The 16981-nt window shown below is 40.1% G+C and overlaps 1 non-coding gene across 1 annotated transcript; it reads left to right on the top strand.

Annotated features, from left to right (window-relative positions):
• Positions 1–13004: 13004 nt before the first annotated feature.
• LOC148545179 (small nucleolar RNA R71) lies at positions 13005–13108 on the top strand. Its single transcript, XR_015901408.1, has one exon. It is a non-coding gene; the product is annotated as a small nucleolar RNA R71 (small nucleolar RNA).
• The last annotated feature ends 3873 nt before the right edge of the window (positions 13109–16981 follow it).

Genomic DNA, 16981 nt, shown 5'->3' with positions numbered 1-16981 from the left:
AAGTTATTTGAATAAGTGCAAATGGTTAACAATGCTTTAGAATTTCTTAATTGTCATGAATGACCTGAAATGCATTTGAAATTTGTTAGTTGTTGTGAATATTTTGAGCTGTGACTGGAATTAAATGTGGCAGTGAATGTCTTTGGGCTTTGTTGTGAGTGTCTAAAGTTGTAATTGATATTGTTTTCTCTGATATGGATGGAATTGAGTTGAATTATAACTGTAGTTGGTGATTGATTTGATGATTGTGCGTACTGAATGTTGTAAGGGATAGAATAAATGGTGTTACTTTTGTTGCTGAGCTTGCTGGTATGAATTGATGAGTTATTGTGTGTTTGAATGATGATGAGTGTATATGGAAAATTATGCTTGGCATAGTGTAGAAAAGAAAAGGTTTAATGATGCTTAAGTACTTGACATCGTGGGAATTATTGATTTTGGGTTCTTGGGCTGTGTTGGCAATGAAGATAATTTTGAATAACTGGAAAGAGGTTAAACGTGTAATTTTGGAAGGGTTATAAGTTCAAATTTGGTTTTTGATAAGTAAGGTTGTTGAAAATGCTTAAGGCAGAATTTCTGCATGCATGACAGTAGAAAGAATCAATTTCTGGGAGCATCCCAGCTCATATACTTGAATGAAACTATTTTTTCATGAAACGTTACTGTGTTTTGAGCATCTCATAAAAAATTCAGAATTTATTGATGAGTATTTTGGGAGAAATGAATTTTTGAAGATTGATGGTTTCTGCAGAAAATTCTGTTTCTTTACTGCAGAAGCACCAACTTCCAACTCACTTAACTTTCAATTATGGTAAGTATTTGAGCTGAAACCAACGGAATTTTCAAGCTTCCTGTGTCCACAATCTTCATTTTAAATTTCATGTCAATATCCTATTTAACCAAGTAGATATATTGAAAAGAGTATGGATAACTCACTGGATTTTGGAAACCGAATTCTAAATGGCCTGGCTGTGTTTGTCACTTCATAACTTTTTCATATGACATGGTATTAATCTGGAATTTAATTCAATAAAAAGCTAAAAGAGTCTTGTTTGAGGTCGTGAATTTTGAAAGGCATTGGGTGGAAACTGGATTTTTAAGGAATTTATCAAACTTACTACTTGCTGCTGTTTTTCTGCATTTTCTTAGGAAACAATAACAGAATTTTAAGAGAGATGGTACAAGTTTTTATTGTGACCAAATTACCTCAACACCAAGTTTCTTGGAATACTAGTTTGTTGAGTTTAATTTTGAAAGAATCCTATGATAAGTGAAAGTTAGTTACGAATTGATGAGGTGAAAGTTGAATTAATGGGTTATGTGGGAATTGTGGGTTATGACCGAACTGTTGGCTATTGTAAATTGTGAATTTTATGATTGATTTGAGAACCTCTTATTTGGTAGTTGTTGAGGACAGGGGGACACTTGTTGAGAAAGAGGGAACCCGTAAGGGTGGTTAAGTCCGAGTTTTAGGGGAGATGCTGCCGAAATTTTCATAAAAATCCAGATTCTGTTTTAAAATATGATTTAGAAAAAGATTTGGACTTGAGAGGTTCTAATTGGTTCTTGATTTATTAAGAAATTGGTGTTTTGAGTTAAACTGTTTAATAAAAGTTCATGTTACCTGATTGATTTAAATATGAAGGGGCCTATGTTTTGAAGTTTGGTTAAAGAAGTACCTTTGGGAGAGTTTCTGATTTAAGAATGAAAAGAAATTGGGTTTTTTTCTTGGACTTAAATAATTTTGGTTTTGAAACTGGTTCAGAACTCTTGGCTTACATGCTTTGGTTTTGATTTTAAATCTTTACTTTAATTTATCTCAACTTAAGCAACTATGATTCCGAGAATTTCTGAAGAGTTTAGTAAATGAGGCAGGTTATTCTTCCCTAAAGTCTTCAGTCCTTGCCAAGGTTGTTGATTAATAACTCTTGATTTCAAAGTGATGAAGCGAATGATTTGAAAATGAGTGATTATGAGTCTTTCAGAAGAGATTTTGAATCTGGCTTGGTTATGAAGTTGTTTGAAAGTTTTGAAAAGAAAATTTACTTAAGAAAAGTGGTTCTTGGCAAGATGTGAACTGAATACATTTGTAATTTGAAAGTGGGCCAAGAATGATTTTTTTGAAATAAGATTTTGAGTCTGATTGACTGTGGATGTTATTGAGAATATGATGAGGCCTGGCAAGGATGGTGGTATAGTCCCGCTTGCTCAGTGCGTAAACTGTTATGCAGGGATGGTGGTTTTGTCCCGCCTGCAGTGAGGATGGTGGTTTTGTCCCGCTCACATATTGATAAATTATTTGGCAAGGACGGTGGTTTAAATCCCGCTTGTGTGTTCCGGGCAAGGATGGTGGTTTAGTCCCGCTTGCTTGTGGAACCTACGGATAAGGATGGTGGTTGAATCCCGCTTATCCGAGTCGGGTCTGGCAACATAACCGACGCATGAGCTCATGGCCAATAGGACAGGCATGCATCATATGCATTTATATGACATTGTTTGGGTGTGCATATTATAATTGGTTTGCCTATGTGAATATTTATGTTTAATTGCTAATTGCTTTACTTGATATAACTGCTTGGTTGTGTTTGAACCTTCTTACTTGTGTTTGTGACTGAAAATTGGTTGGATTGTAATGATTTGGTTGTTGATTAAGTTGCTTGGGCCTAGGGCCGTGGTTAATTACGAGATGGACTGAAGACTGTGTTTGGTTTATATTTTTGGTTTAGAAAAGTATGAAAAGCTAAACTGGTTCAGCAGACTTAATGAACCTATGCTTGGAACAGTTTGATCATTCATACTATCTAGGAAAAACTTTTAAAAAGGCTTTTGGATTTAGGATGAAATATAGTTTTCTTGAGTATGTTAATTATTTGCATTTTATTTCATTACTTTTACGGCATTCCCATTCCCTACTGAGAACGTGTGGTTTGTTCTCACCCCAAAATCTTCCGCCCTTTCAGTGACACAGGTTCGAAGACTCTGTTTGGAGCTGCGGGCAATTATAGAACTTGCTTACGAGCTAAGTTTATGACTTGAGTTTCTTTCATAGAATTCCCTCGCCTTTGAAGCTTTAGTTTTTATTTTATACAGAGGGATAGGAGTTGTACCTGAATTCTATTTAAATTCTTTTGTATAATATTACTATTATTAATAATTATGTGATTATTATTACTTGGTGATGTTTGCTATATGATTTTAATTAACAAAAACAAAAATTTCTGGTATTTTTACTAAAATCGAATCGCGATATCGAACTAAAGGCTTAATAGTAAATAGTTAATAAGGAAAACAGGTCAGTAATGCCTTACTTTTGGTACGATCATGACGTATTGGAAGTTGGGTCATTACAGAAATCACCTCGTTTTGAAGAGGAAAGTTATTAGGCAAGGATAAGTAGAAGCCCTGATAATAATGAGCTCTCAGAGATAGTGGCAGACATCTGTGTTATAGCAGCTGACTGGGAGAGGTACACAGATGGGAGACCCAAGTTCATCAAGAGAGGAGACCTGAGCCCTGAAGCCAAGGGGTGGTTTGAACTTGTGAGGAGGTCCATTCTACCAGCTGTAAATAATTCAGAGGTAAACATCAATCGAGCTACTATGGTGCATTGCTTAATACAGGGTGGGGAAATCAATGTGAACTTCGGCTGAGAAGGTTGATTCAGGTGCCAGGCTCTGGTACCCCAGCACCATTCTCCGCTTATGCAACAAGGCCAAGGTAATATTTGAGGACAGCAATCCAGACTGGGTAAACCCAGGGAGGCCAGTTACACTCGAGCGATTGGTTTATACTACACCTGCTCAACAACAAAGAAGACCACAAATAGGAAAACCAAAAGCAAAAGAAAGAGTTCACCAAGAGGAACTTCATCAGGAAGAATATCAACAAGGAGAGTATTCTGATCCAGCCAACTTGAACATGAGTCACCTTCTAAGAGCCATTAAGGATTTGGGGATGAGACATATGGAAGGACAAGAGCAAATACTGAACCTTCAAACCAACTGGCTGAGCCAACAGGAAGCATGGCAAAAACAACAAATAGAGCAACAGCAGGAACACTACTCCAGGCTCACTCAAGCCATCAACCAAGTGAATGAGAGACAAGAACTTCAAGAGAAGCACTTGCAAGAACTCAACCAGCGGCAGATAGCCCAAACAAAAACTTTCAATGAGTTCAGTGTACTCAATGAAGGAAGGCAACTACATAGGGAGGAGTTCTATGTGAACACTCAAGCCAAGTTGAACTACATGACTAGTAATATGCATCAGCTACACTATGCCATGTTGTGTGAACATCGTTTTCTATGCTTTAAATAAGGAAGATCTTGTGTGAAATAGAACCTGCTTCCATGTTATGTTTAAACTTTTTAAATTCTGTCTTTTAAGTTTTCTTTCTGAATAGGTCCATGATTTCTGGTTTAAATGTCACTGCATCTTTCCCTTATTTACTTGTAAGCTTGTCCATTTTAAATCAAATGAAGAAGAGAATGTTTATTTTTTTAAAAGACCAGAGTAGAGTTCATAATGTGGAAGTGCATTCATGAATCTTTGGGGTAGTCATAAGTTAGCTAAGTTGGTTCAACCACAAGGCTAGGAGGATAACTATCTATCCTGAATACTTGACTTTGGATATACCCATGAGACTAAGTTAATAACAAGATCCTAATAAGAGAAAAGGGAAAGAACAATGGAAGTGAAAAACAAAAGAAAAAGAGTAAGCAATAAGGCTAGGCACCAATGGTTTGGACCTTGAGACAAGTGTTTGTGGTGCTCCTGTGTGAGGGATCTACTTGGATGAATAAGCTCTCAGGGGTGCTTTATCACTTGGTAACTTGGGTTAACTAACCCGGGATTATTAGCTGAAAATCCACTATCAAGAGTAACCCTCACCACAGAGCATTTAGTAACCCAAAGAGGTGCTGGACACCAAGGTCTCAAGAAAGAAAATAAATGAACTATATGCCTGTGGTGTGTATGTATGGGGGAGAGACTTGAGGGAGTAAGTCCTTAGGGGTGCTTCAACACCTAGCACCTTGAACCAACTGGTTCGGGAGTGTTGGCTGAAAGCTTATCTTAAAAAGTTGCCCCCTTACAGAGCACTTAGCCTAAGAACACCAATAAGTTCTGAAATAACAATAAAGGGACCAATGAATAAAAGTCTCATGGGATGTAAGCAAAGTGAGTGTTTTAAGACATGATAAAGGTCTGAAAGCCAGGAATGAACCTAAGTTGCTATGCATGAAACCACCATAAAATCAGTGATATGACTTCCACAAGAATGACTCATTCCTCTGGATATTCCATTCATCATTCTCTTGTTCCAGTACTTGCTTAGGGACAAGCAAGCTTTATGTTTGGTGTTGTGATGCCAGGGCATATTGGCTAGTTTCACTGACCTTTTCTTTACTGTTTTTAGGGTAGTTTCATGCATTTCTTTAGGAAATAAGCTAGTTTTGGGTAAATATTCACCTACACCTTGATTCAAGTATACATTGTGCATTTTACATTATTTCATGAGGATTTTGCATGAATTTAGTGACAAATTGTATGCTGCATTACCCATGATTTGGACTAGAACTTTGATGCACTCTATTGCTTGATTTCAGGACCAAAGGAAGAAAGGAAAGAGAGGTAACTTGCAAGATTAATGAGAAAAGTGATTGCCAATAACACTCTCAAAGCCATCATTGCCCACATTAAGAGTCACGTTAACTAAGTTAACGTGCACTCTAACGTGGAGAAGGGAAGTTGAGCCAACGTTAGTGACACTTAACATTGTCACTAACGTTGGCAAACACTCATCAGTGGCCACGTTAGAGCCCACGTTAACCTAGTTAACGTGGCCTCTAACCTTAAAGGGGGAAGAGAAGCCAATGTTAGTGACATTCAACATTGTCACTAACATTGGCCTAAGGATGCAACACACAACGTTAACTTCCACGTTAACTTGGTTAACGTGGGAGCTAACGTAAGAAGTGAGAGTTGTCGACAACGTTAGTGACACTCAACATCGTCACTAATGTTGGAAGCAACCACACAACCCCCAAGGAGCCACGTTAACTTCCACATTAACTTAGTTAACGTGGAAGCTAACGATGAGGAATGAATGATGAGCCAACATTAGTGACACTCAACATTGTCACTAATGTTGGGATGGCTAAGAATGGCCACATTAGAAGCCACGTTAACCTAGTTAACGTGGACTCTAATGTGAGATCTAGGGGCACATTGGAACGTTAGTGACAATGTTGAGTGTCACTAACGTTCTCGAAGTTTGGCAAGGCCACGTTAGAAGCCACGTTAACCTAGTTAACGTGGGCTTTAACGTGAAGCAAAAAGGGGCACACTGGAACGTTAGTGACAATGTTGAGTGTCACTAACGTTCTTGAAGGTTGGCAAGGCCACGTTAGAAGCCACGTTAACCTAGTTAACATGGGCTCTAACGTGAGGCAAAGGGGTACATTGGAACGTTAGTGAAAATGTTAAGTGTCACTAACGTTCTTGAACTTATACTTTCACTAAATGTTAACACTCCGAACGCCCTGAGCTAAAGTCTCTGCCCACTTAGCACTTTCTCTCTACAAGTAAAGCCAAGCCCAAATGAAGAAAAGAAATGCTTCAAATTCAAGATCCAAAGGCCTAAGACTTGAAGAGCAAACTAGAAGCTGAGAAGAGTAGTATATATAGGAGTAGCTTCTAATTGATAAAGGAGTTCTGGAAGTTGGAAAAAGGGAATTACTCTCTGTATTTTACTTTCTCTGCAATTTCTAGTTCTATGATGTATTCTCCGTCTTTATTTTCATTTTCTAGAGCTATGAACAACTAAATCCCTTTCATTGGGTTAGGGAGCTCTGTTGTAATTTGATGGATCAATACTAATTTTCATTATTCTTCTTCTATCTTTTCTCTTGATTTTACTTGAAAGCTTTCGATCTTCATCCAATTGAGTAGTTATCTTGGAAGAGAAGCTATTCAAACTTGGATCTCTTTTGAACCTTGAAAGAGGAATGAAGAGATCAAGCTAGAATTGCTTTCTCATGATGGACCAAATTGGGTTTGGATGGGTATGTGACTATAACCCTCTCAATACTTGATTTGGGAAATGCATGTGGTATAATCAGTGACCATACTTCATCTCTTCTCATGAGCAATTGACCAAGGAATTGGCTATTGATCAAGATTTGAGAGATTGAATTGGAAGAAATTGTAATTCAATCACTTAAGATTGCCAAGGAGATCAATGAGTGCATTGATTGAGGAAGAGATGAAAATGAACTTGATCCGGAGAATTGCAACATCTCCTAAGCCCAATGAACTCCCCATCTCTGATCTACCCATTCTCTTTAATTTCTGCCATTTACTTTTATGAGCAAATCCCTCATTCCCATTTAAAATTCTGCAATTTAATTTCAGTCATTTACTTCCAGTCCTTTAATTCTAGCATTTACTTTTCTGTTATTTACATTCCCGCCATTTTATTTTCTGCAACTCTGAACCCAAATTCTAGATTCGCTCAACTAGAACATTCTTCTAATTAAAGTTGCTTGATCAATCAATCCCTGTAGGATTCGACCTCACTCTATTGTGAGTTTTTACTTGACGACAAATTCGGTACACTTGCCGAAAGGAGATTTGTTGAGAGACAAATTTCCACCGGCATCAGTGTTTCACCAACTTATTCACTCTATCATGCAACATGCAAATATTAACTACTAACTATCCATAAACGATAAAGAAATATTTACAAAAAACCAAACAAGATGCAATAGAAATAAAGCTACTAAAAAAATGGAGAAAAAGTACTACAAGAAACAAGAAAAAATATTACAAGAAATATTGCAAAGTGTCTTTATGAGAGAAATTTTTTACTCCCCTTGAAGTCATTGATCCTCCCCCATACTTAATTTGTGCACGGTCCTCTGTGCATACTCACGATCTGGGAGGATGAAGAGGGGCCACCTTCAGCTGGTGGACTAATGAGTGGGATGGTCAACTGCATCATGCTCCTCTCCAGCTAGCTCGGATGAAGCTCTAGGAATCGGGCCAGGGTCCCTTCCTTCTAGCTTTGCCGCTATCCACTCAAAATGTTTGCGCTCAACATGCTCCATATGGTGGATATCGTGCAAGAGGTCTCGGAATAGATCTTGAAGAGGTCGGAGAAAGGGTAAAGTAGTTGATGAAGTTGGTAGAGTTGATGGTAGTGCTGTGGGTGTCTTTCTCTTGGAGGGTGTAGTGTTTGTTGATCTTTCCAAATCACCCCTTAGAATGAACTTGTTGCCTCTAGGAATCCAGAATATAATGTCCATTGGTCGCCTCTCTACCCCTGCTGTGTTTGCTAAGCGCATCACCATCGACGAAAATAGAATGTTGATATTCTTCTTCTCAACCAATTTTCAAATCGATTTGTGCAATAAAGGCAAGATGGCTATATGCTTCCCTTGCATAATAGCCCAAAGTAGCAAAGAAGTCCTAAATCTCACATGGGTAATGTGGGTGCTCGAGATGATGTATTCCGCCACAATCTGATGCCATATACGAGCTTTAGCATTCAAATCAGAGTATGCAATACCAGTGGAAACAGAATTCCTCCCTTTGCTATACTCCCAAGATACACAAGGATGGCCTATTTTCAGAGATACTCTTCCCTTGAAGACATCTACCTTTATCTTGGAATATTCATCTTTCTCAAGTGGAATGTGGAGGATGTCCAGAATAGCTTCTAGAGCTTGATTGGATGTATCCAACATCTTTCCCCGAAAGAAGACTGACGTCGCTTCCCAAGCTTGGTAGTTTGCAAAAAATTCCCGCACCATAGTCTCATTGACTTCAATGGGTTCTCGCTCGAGAAAGTTTCAACGAAGCGAGGCAATCCTTTGGTGGATAGTCGCCTTGTATTAGCTTGGAACCTTCAACGACCGCTCCCAATGGATTGTACGCTTCTTAATAGCCTTGTATTGAGAGTCGGCTCTCCGGTTAACCAAGGTATCCGGTCTATGGCCTTGGTGATCCCACCAAATGTCAGGAGGGCGAGCGGTAGTTTGCTCAACTGGTGAAGTAACCGGTTTCTTACCCTTCTTCCGCATCCTGAAAATACAAATAAAAGAACTTCGAGATCATAGGGCAACAATAAAGTAAAATCAATGAGGAAGCATTAACAATGTTAAAAGAGCTTATAGAAGTAGTGTGATTTGCAAGAAACACGGTGTGTATATTCTAATGATGTGCGCGGTTGGAACACACACACCGGCCGGATATCACGGCAATCACACCCTTAAGGCAATTCACAGCTCAAAGCTTCACGATTTAGTGCTCAAGTTGCAAATATAGAACAGAGAAATGCAAACAACTTCAAGCAAGCACCAAAAGGGAATTGTCCATTGTTAATCCTCAAAAAGTGGTAATCACACATACAATGTTCTCAATTGGAAGCCCAAAAGATGTTTGATCAAGACATCATCAAAAGTTGAACATTCGTAGAGTGGTTACTCAATTGAAATTTCAAGATGAACATTGAGACCTAGATGACACCAACACAATGCATTTACAACTAAAGTTTCACATCAACAAACAAGGAAATGCATTGGTGATCTCAATTTCCACCATTAAAAATCATAATAGAAGGTGCACCATTCATACAATATGCTTAGCAAGAGATAAATTGAGCACATATGATGGCCAAGTCATATGAATCAAACAAAATGTTTATTGAGGCATTTCATCGAACATGTGGTATGCAATGTGCAAGTTCATCACAATTAAGCTCAAATTTTGATCATAACCATCCTAACAATCAAGCAACAACACTTTGCAATACAAAGAAATAATAAAGAAAGCAACTAATGAAATCTAAGCAACATAAAAGAAATGAAAGAAAGTGCAAAAACATTAACATAAAAAGAAAAGAAAAATAAGAACCTAAGATATAAAGGTTGAATAGGACAAGAGTGAGGGAGAAACAATGGCACTCCTTATAGCCACCACGAAATCACGGCGTTTAGGTTCACCCGAAAAAGAAGTACCGGAAGAGAGTACTCACCGGTGGTGTATAGAGAAAGGAGAAGGGAAAAAAAGAAAGAAAGAAAAGAGAATAGGAGTAAGAGAAAGAGAGAAAGAGAGGTCGCCAGCGGTGGGCTGATGGCGCCGGTGGTCGGGACCAGCAGGGCTGGGCAGACAAGAGAGAGAGAGATCAGCAAAGAAGAAAAAAGAAAAGAAGAAAGCTGCCTCTCAATAGGGCAAGTTGTCCTGTTATTGCCCAGAATGCATCGCGTGCAGACGCACAAGGGCCTATGCGGACGCACAGAGAGCGCAACTAAGAAAGGCTGCGAACGCACACAGCATGGGATCGCTGCGACCAGAGAGGTTGCGTAAGGACGTGCGGACGCACAAAGACGTGCGATCACACAGACAGGCTCTCTCTCTCTCTTTTTTTTTTATACTTGGGGACAAAGGCATGTGCGCGTGCGCACACAGGTCCGTGCGCACGCACAGGGGTTAGAAACAGGGGAGGTTGAGCATGCGCACAAGCTGTTCCTTCGCTTCCACCAGAGGGGCTATCATGTTGTGTGCGGGCGCACACGTCTGTGCAGCCGCACATATGAAGTATGAGAGGGGTGGTGTGCGTACTCACACAGCTGTGTGAACGCACAAGTCAGAGAAAACAAGGCAGCGCACACGCACAAGCTGTGCTGGTGCTGCAACCAGAGGGCACATTAAGTTGTGTGCGGACGCACAGGTGTGTGTGGCCGCACAGGTAGCAAAAAACACAGTTTTGTGCGCACGCACAAGTTGGTGCGTGCGCACAGAAACCCTGTTTCAGAAAATTCTTTTCTCTTCAAAATTAAGGTTCCTACCCTTAGCATATCAACATACCAACCCAAATCACTCAAACCAGCATAGTTTCATGGTCCACAAGTAACTTAACGTATTCAAATCAAAATTAACAAACCAAACCTAAACTACTCATTATATCACAAGAAAGCAAATAATTCAAAGTCTATAAACAAGAGATAAAATTGAAACAATGTTACCATGGTAGGGTGTCTCCCACCGAGCACTTTGGTTTAGAGTCCTAAGTTGGAGTTGCATGGCTTCATTTGTCACTTGGAAACTTCACCAAGGAGGAAAATCTCCAACTTCTTTGCATTTTTGGGTTGAATGTGATCCTTTGAATTTGACTTCTTGGCAACATCCTCTTTTTTCTTGTTCTTTCCCATCCTTAATCACTTGATCTTCAACGATGTCGCATCCAAAAATATAATAGGCTTCGAGAACGGGCTTGTTTGACTCATCTAAAGTGAACTTGACTAACTTGCCATCCGATTCGAAAGAATAGACTCCCGAATGTGCATCTAGCTTGTAACGGGCCGTCTTCAAGAATGGCCATCCAAGGAGTATGGACGATGGCTTGTTAGAGTCAATGGGAGGTGTCTCCAAAATGTGAAAATTAACTGGAAAGAGCAACCCTTGAATATTAACTAGCACATTCTCTGCAATCCCCACAACTGACACAATACTTTTATCCGCTAGCACAAACCTCGCCTCGGACCTCTTGAGGGGTGACAAATTCAATCTTTCATAAATGGGGAGTGGCATAATGCTTACGCACGCCCCCAGATCACACATACAGTACATGAATTTCATCCCACCAATCAAGCAAGTGACCAAACATGGGCGGGATTATTGCATTTTTCAGGAAGTAAAGAAGAGATAGAATCATCTACCGGCTTTGTATTGAGGTTTCCAAGCTTGTCCTTGTGAGTGCAAACGTCTTTAAGGAACTTGGCATATTTGGGCACTTGTTGAATGGCTTGGAAGAGGGGGACGGTGACTTCAACCTTCTTAAAAACTTCCACCATATTGGGGTCAAGCTCTTCTTGTTTTTTGGCCTTCTTGGCTAATGTTGGGAATGGAATGGGCAAAGGATCTTCAAGCAAGGTCTTTCTCTTTGGCTCCTTGACCTTGGGTGGTTCTTCCTCGCTTTTGTCAACACCTTCATCTTTATCCCTCATCACCTCACTTCATCTCCTACCTCTTCATTGTTTGTCTCTTCACTCAACTTTGTAGGCATAGCAACATTCTTATCAAGTTTAGTGCCGCTCCTAAGGGTAATAGAATTAATGCTACCCTTAGGGTTGGGTTGAGGTTGGGAGGGTAAACTACTTGAGGTTGAAGCTTGTTGGGTGTTTTGTGCGGTTTGAGGAGGGAGAGTTAAACGGGAAAGGGCGTCGGCTATCCTCGCCATATACGCCTCTTGTTTCTTATGGAACTCTCGTTGCTCTTGCATGAAGGTGTGAATTGTGTCATTCATGTGAGGTTGATTGGAGGGAAGGGCTTGGTTAACTTGAGGAGGGCTAGGCCTACTATGGGGGTGTTGGTATTTCGCTTGAGGTTGAGATTGTGGGGGTTGTTGGTATTGTGGTTGACCTTGGGGATATTGATGGTAGTAGACTTGAGCGTTTTGGTTGGGATGAGCTTGAGGAGCTTGGTTCCACCTTTGGTTTGAGATATCCTTCCATCCTTGGTTTTGATTGCCTCCATGTTGGTAGGATCCTTGATTGTAATTTGGTCTTTGCGGATAAGGGTTAGCTACCGCCAATGTAGTGTCCTCTTGGAGTTGAGGGCACTCATCAGTGTAATGAGTGTTGCAAGCACAAACACCACACATCCTTGGTGGTCCTTCGATTCTTGGAGGTTGAGGTGGGGCATTTATCAAAGCTTGAGGAATTTGTTGCCCTTGGGTGATTTGTCGCAACAAGATTGTCATTTCACTGAGGGTCTTGGTCAAAGTAGCATCTCCGGAGGGAGAAACTTCACTCAAAGCTTTCATTTGTGGACTCCTTACCCTTGAGTGCTGAGTTGAGTCCACCAAGTCTGATATAACTTCCCATGCTTTTGCGGCTGTCTTGTTTTTGGTCAATGATCTTTCACTCGCGGCATCTAGGAGGAGCTTGTCTTGGTGATGCATTCCTTGACAGAAATAAGTGATAAGAACCAACTCATCAATCATGTCGTGAGGGCAAGCCTCCAACAACTTCTTAAATCTCTCCTAGTATTCATACAAAGTCTCCCCATCCCGTTGCACAATGCAAGAGATCTCTCTTCGCAACTTGTCTGTTTTCTGAGGAGGGTAGAATTTTTCCAAAAATTCCTTATGCAACAAGTCCCAATTGGATCTAACTTCACCCGGTTGAGTATAAAACCACTTCTTTGCTTTTCCCTCCAAAGAGAAAGGGAAAGCGAAGACCAACACTACGGCTTCATCCGCCCCATGTCTTCTCGCGGTTGCACATGCAACTTGGAAATCCTTTAGATGCTTAAGAGGATCTTCCCCAGGCAGTCCATTATATTTGGGAAGCAAGTTTATCGTGCCAGACTTGAGCTCAAAATTTGGGTCTAAAGCCGAATAGAGAATTTGAAGCGGCTGCAAATCAAGATCAGGAGCTCCAGCCTCCTTCAAGGTGATTCTTAGAGGTGGGTCCGTCATGACGGTGTCACCTGAGTCACTCAAAGAGAGTTCAGTACTCCCCACAGATGAATATAGAGTCTCCCGTTGATTGGAGAATGATAGTCACAGATGGGTGGTGATAGTGATAGTGAGCAGGAGGTTTCCCTAAGAGGTCCCGATTCACTATCCATAAAAGCTACTCGGCGCCGAGCTTGCCTTATATGAGTTAAAGTTCTTTCGATTTCCGGATCAAAAGTGGCCACGTTCAAATCTGGAAGTGATCGTGTCGTTCAACTGAGGAGGCGCAATTATGAAAAGCAAAACAAAAATATGCAAGTAAACAAGAACCACTTAACAATCAACAACTACTAAAACAAACTAGAGAGAAAAGTAGTATCTATAATTTGTGCTAACTAACAAAGCAAATGTCAAATACTCACACTTCTCACATATTTACACAACCAAAATTGTAGCACTCATTGCACTTAAAGTGAACTCTCCGGCAACGGCGCCAAAAACTTGACAAGAGAATTATTGCTGGTTTAGAATCAATCAAAATAAAAATCACTTCGTTAATAGCATAGCGCAAACCAATAATGAACTCTCACAGTCAAAGTTTAAATCAAAGATGTGACAGTTCAAATCAAATAACCAAGAGTATTCACACTCCCGAGTCGTCTTCCATGGAGTACTTATAGAACAATGAGTGTGCAAATCCGGTTTTAGTGATCAAGGGGTTGTCAGTGAAGAAATGAAAATATAAAGCAATAAAAGAACATGCAAAATTGTAATGATTGAACTAATGAAGAAATTCAAGAACCGACTATGTAATATAAACAAGTAAAGTATAAAAGAGATCAACATAGAATTATATGAAAAATTAAAAGCATAAAAAAGAGTCTTGGCTTGGAGTGAGCTAAGGGTCCTTTCCTTGTTGGAACCACAACTATGACAATTATGATGGATTAATCTCACTTGATCAACCCTCACATCGGAAGGTAAGTTAAATGAGGATAAGTGTTCCCAACCCACAAATCCTAAATTGCTTGCTAATTGGCTTAGCAACAAATTAGCGTTGGTGGGAACAAGAACAATTAACAATCCAATAATTGAAACTAAATGTTGGACACTCCAACTCTAGAAACCCAATTGCTCACTTTACCCAAGCCAAGAACCAAATATTTAGCCTAAAACCATGTTTGACATCTTGTCAAACACTTGGTGGGCAAAAACCTTAAACATGGAGAAAAAGAGAAAATGCTTGAAACTAAAAGCAACAATTGATCTCAATCAACAAGAATAACACAAAGAAGCATGAAACAAACATCAAACATCAAATTCATCAACAAAAAATTAAAATTGCAAGAGAGAAGCAAAAATGAACTATAACTTGAATTAGAAGAAAGAGTAATGACAATGTAACTATAAAGAGTAATAACAAGAGAATACTTACAATGAAAGCTAGCAAAATCCAAGATCAAAAATGGAAATGGCAATTGAATGTAAAACCCGAATATAAACCCTAATGGAGATGATGAAAAACTTAGAGAAAAAAGAAACTAAAGCTTCCTACTACTACTCCTAAAACTATACTAAATGATATGCTATCCTATATTGATCATTTCCCCTCCAATATGAGCTAGAAGACTTTAGAAATGGGCCTCTAGAGCCCCCAAATCGCGAGCTGCGAGCCATTTTAATGAAGTCATGTGAGGACACCTGTGCGGACGCCCAGATGCATGCGTCCGCACACCTTGCGATAAATCCAGGGCTATGCGTACGCACAAAGGGCTGTGCGCACGCACACTAAGCGATGCTTGGCTGGACGCGTGACGCGCTCAAAACACTCCACGCACTCTGATTGGGCAGCTGTGCGTATGCACAGGTAGCCGTGCGCACGCACAGGTAGCCGTGTGCACGCACGCGTCTCTGAGCTCATCTCCTTTGATTCTTCATGTTTCCTCCATTTTTCATGCTATTCTTCCATTTTCTCCAATACATTCCTACCTTATACACTTGAAATCACTCACAAACAACATCAAGGCATCGAATGAAAGTCGGGCAATAGCTTCAGCACTAGTCAGGGAAGACGAAAGTGAGCAACAACCCATCTACTTCATTAGTAAGGCCCTGCAAAGGGCTGAACTAAACTATCAAAAGATAGAAAAGTTCGCCAACGCCCTCATACTCACTTCTCGATGGCTTCGCCCATACTTCCATGCTCACATCATTATAGTACGGACTAATCAACCTATGAAAGGTATCCTACACAAAACAGATTTAGCTGGAAGAATCCTATAATGGGCAGTAGAGTTATCAGAGTTCAACCTCAAGTATGAAGCCCAGATAGCTATCAAATCTTAGTACTTGGCCGACTTCATCGCAGAGTACACTGACACCCCGGGCTATCCCACATAGTGGAGCCTTTATGTGGATGGCTCCTCGAACAAAACCAGGAGTGGTGCAGGCGTCATCTTAGAAAGTGCTTAAGGAACCCAAATCGAGCTCTCATTAAAGTTTGAGTTTCCCGCTTCAAATAACCAAGCTGAATACGAAGCCCTACTGGCTGGTTTGAAGCTGGCTAGGGAGGTAGGAGCTCAGAAGGTTACCATTTTCAGTGATTCACAGGTAGTCCCCTCACAAATAGAAGGGAGTTACCAGGCCAAGGATCCCACCATGAGGAAATACCTAGACAAGACCAGAGAACAGCTCGGACAATTTGTGGAATGTAAGATACGACATATACCCAAAGAACAAAATGCCCGAGCTGACGCACTTTTGAAACTAGCCAGTGTAACGACCCAATTTTCAGTACGCCTAGGACATACCAGAAACCGAGTGCTACCAATTTGTCATGCTAGTTATTATCTATTATTTATTATATGAGACTGATTCGTTGTTAAAAGCGTAGTTAGTTAGTGAGGTACTTTTTTTTTTGAAAACATTTGGATTAATAAACATAATCATTTATAATCAATTCACAAATAAAAATAGATAAAACAGTTATAAGCAACCACACATAAATACATCACAAGTAGCTAGCAACATTCAGTTATCCAGCCTTTATTAGAGTATAGACCTTTAGTTAGAACACCCCTAGATATAGCTAGATAATAACTATATACATATACATACATACAGTATCCCAGGTCCTGACCTGTTCAAGAGGTCCCTAAGCTGGCACCTAGGCTAGCCTAGACTCTATACTCGCCTAGTCCCTCTAAACTACTAAAGCGAGGGAAAGTACGTTCTAGGTCTTCAAAACTCAAGTCAGGTGGAACGTCATCAAAAGGTAGAACTTCATCTGTTACTCCTCTGCACGATCAGACATTACTATACGGCATCTCTCTGGTACCGCATCAAGTAGCCACGCAATAGGAGTCTTGTACACAGGATTTAGGTTAAAGTGCGCATACGAAGGGGTGCAGACGTTGGCTGGCCTCACAGTATTTACATATAATCAGAGAACGATATTCACCCTAGACTCAGAAGACTATCTAGAGCAGAATCCTCTTCTTGCGAACGGTCATCAGTGAA

The sequence above is a fragment of the Arachis ipaensis genome, chromosome B9 (assembly GCF_059453495.1).
Source record: "Arachis ipaensis isolate K30076 ecotype BB chromosome B9, ASM5945349v1, whole genome shotgun sequence".
In the NCBI taxonomy this organism is placed as follows: Eukaryota; Viridiplantae; Streptophyta; class Magnoliopsida; order Fabales; family Fabaceae; genus Arachis; species Arachis ipaensis.
Note: the sequence above shows the minus strand (reverse complement) of the source record. Positions and strands in the feature narration are given on the sequence as shown.